General features: G+C 40.0%; 1 protein-coding gene and 1 long non-coding RNA gene across 2 annotated transcripts in view; one reads left to right on the top strand and one right to left on the bottom strand.

The window, feature by feature from the left end:
* LOC138004093 (nitric oxide synthase 1-like) overlaps positions 1–2500 on the top strand; it is a 58484-nt gene that overhangs the window by 12291 nt on the left and 43693 nt on the right.
* Positions 101–2500, bottom strand: part of LOC138004155 (uncharacterized) — an 8533-nt gene continuing 6133 nt past the window's right edge. The window contains exons 2-3 of the long non-coding RNA XR_011123743.1: positions 1632–1699; positions 101–1375 (exon numbers count right to left, since the gene is read on the bottom strand). This is a non-coding gene — a long non-coding RNA (uncharacterized lncRNA). The remainder of the gene's footprint in view (positions 1376–1631; positions 1700–2500) is intronic.

The raw sequence follows: 2500 nt of genomic DNA on the forward strand, positions 1-2500 counted from the left end.
AGTCACCTCCTGGTTTTTCAGCTATACGGAAATTTCGTTTGTGCGCGTGAAATACAGGGCTAATCTGAATCACTGATGAACCCGGAAGCTAAGACAGCTTTATTTAAATATCAGAAGAAATATACTACTTTGTTAAAGGGACATGGTCAGCTCTTGCACGTGCGCACTGATCATCATTTTAGTGCTTCGTTGCTCAAGTTAGGAAGGGTTCATCATTTAGAAATTTTGTTTATTTCACGCAAAAATGAACTCAAAAAATACACCATTATCTGCCTCGGAAACAAGCCTTTACTAAAACGTGAACAAACTTAATCACTCTACATAAATGTTCAGATCTAAGAGAAACGTTTGGCTTAGTTCTGTATCACTGGAGCAGGGACTCCTAGACTTGGCCAGTGGAATGTGACCTGTGCTTTAGGCCCGGCTCTTGTCACTGAACATTTACATCACAAGCTCGTCCCAGGGCTCTCTTCTCTCGCTCCGGTGGACGAGAAGGAGAGAACCCCGGGAACGAGGTTGTTTACATAATTCAGAATCTTCATTCAAAGCTTCTGAAGCGGAAACATTTCGGCTCCTCCCATCCTCGTGATTCCTTTGGCGGGACAATTCTTTTGATGCTGTACCGTATTTGTCAACTTTCATTCCGCTTCTGAAGCGGAAACATATCGCCAGGAAGTTTTAATTTTCTCACTCATAATTTCGAATAGCTGATCTCTATTGACCACGTCTTCGCAAAATAAATAAATTTAAAAAAAGCCTTCCTTCCTTCCTTAGAAAAAGGAGGGAGCTATATATAATGCGAACTTGACTTGTATGAATCCCAACAGTTCAAAATGACTCGCACCTTTTCGTAGAATTGTGCAGTATTAGTAATGAACCCTCCCTATTAATAATCACGTAGAATGAATAAAAGTATAAAGAAAAACAGCTTTCAGTTGTAGACTTACTGAATCAAATGAAAACCGGAGAGGATTGAAACAGTTTTCAAGCAGATAAACTCCTTCAAAACTATCAGTTAACTAGTGTCCAGGTCGTCACGGTCCCAACGGTGACCGTATCCCTTCAAGTGGACTTACAAAACACATGCATCTGATCGGCAACTTTTATGGTAGCGTCATCTGACTACAGCTTCCAGAATTCAGTTTGTTTCTCACTCGTATTAATTTTTTTTTAATCCCAGCGAAATAAAAATAGCAATAGCACTAATTAGCATGCAAAGCAAACCTAACGGATTCTCGTAGTTGGAATCAAATGGTGTTATCGCGCAAATGTGCCATTGAAAAGAATAACTATCTTAAGACAAGTTAACTGATGAAAAAGTTGTTGATTTCGCCTCCTATCAGATCCAAGAAATTGCTTGCTGGACTTGAGCTGTCTGTGAAGAGTCAGGAATAAAATAGAAATGTCAATCAACAAAATGAGCACCTCTTTCACTGAGTTGGCCCCTCCCATCCTCGTGATTTCTTTGGAGGGACAATTCTTAGGGTGTACCGTATTGGTCAATACGGTTAATCAATAGTCTAATGAAGTTTATTCAAGTGTGTCTGAGCTCAGTACGTGATTTATCGAACCGTATTTAGTCGTCGCGCAAATGTGCCATTGAAAAGAATAACTATCTTAAGAGAAGTTACCTGATGAAAAAAGTTGTTGATTTCGCTTCTTATCAGATCCGAGAAATTGTTTGCTGGACTTGAGCTGTCTGTGAAGAGTCAGGAATCAAAATAGAAATGTCAATCAACAAAATGAGCACCTCTTTCACTGAGTTGGCCCCTCCCATTCTCGTGATTTCTTTGGAGGGACAATTCTTTGAGTTTACCTTATTGGTCAATACGGTAGATCAATAGTCTAATGAGGCTTATTCAAGTGTGCACGAGCTCAGTACGTGATACACGAACCGTATTTAGTCCCGTTTCAGCAATAGTTCCTTGTTTTTCATACTTCACAAGAAAGGAATGATAACAATTCGGGGTACATAAGACCGCGTCCAAAGCAACTTAGTGATTAGTTTGCCGTGAGGTGCGAAGAAGCTAGATATCTCTCTACATATAACGGCTGCTTTACAGAGCCACTGTACTGCCATCACTACATCAGGAGGAAGAACTTCAATAAGGTAAAAGGTCAACAGAAAGGTGGTGCTTTTTATTACCAAAGGGCTGTGACATCTCTATCGGCTTTGTGCTCTAAGGGGTTCTCTCTGATTTACGCTCCTAAAACTGTTCGCACTCTCCAAGGCATCATCAAGTTAACATCGTATCGCAAATTTGCTGGTCACACCCTAAATCCTACACAGACTGGACTTGAAAATGTTTGACTGATACTATTAGCATTAGCACGTTCTCAGAGTGTTTTCATACTCTTTCAGGCCTTACAGACATCAGGTTATCATCGCTTAGTTGAGAATCAAAGAAATAGCCCGAAGGTAAGACAGGAAAGGCTCTTTTCGATAAAACGCATTTTATTATTTTAAAAGTATGGTGGTGCTGTTACTCCTCTTTGATTA

This window comes from Montipora foliosa, chromosome 5, assembly GCF_036669935.1.
Source record: "Montipora foliosa isolate CH-2021 chromosome 5, ASM3666993v2, whole genome shotgun sequence".
NCBI classification, from domain to species: Eukaryota; Metazoa; Cnidaria; class Anthozoa; order Scleractinia; family Acroporidae; genus Montipora; species Montipora foliosa.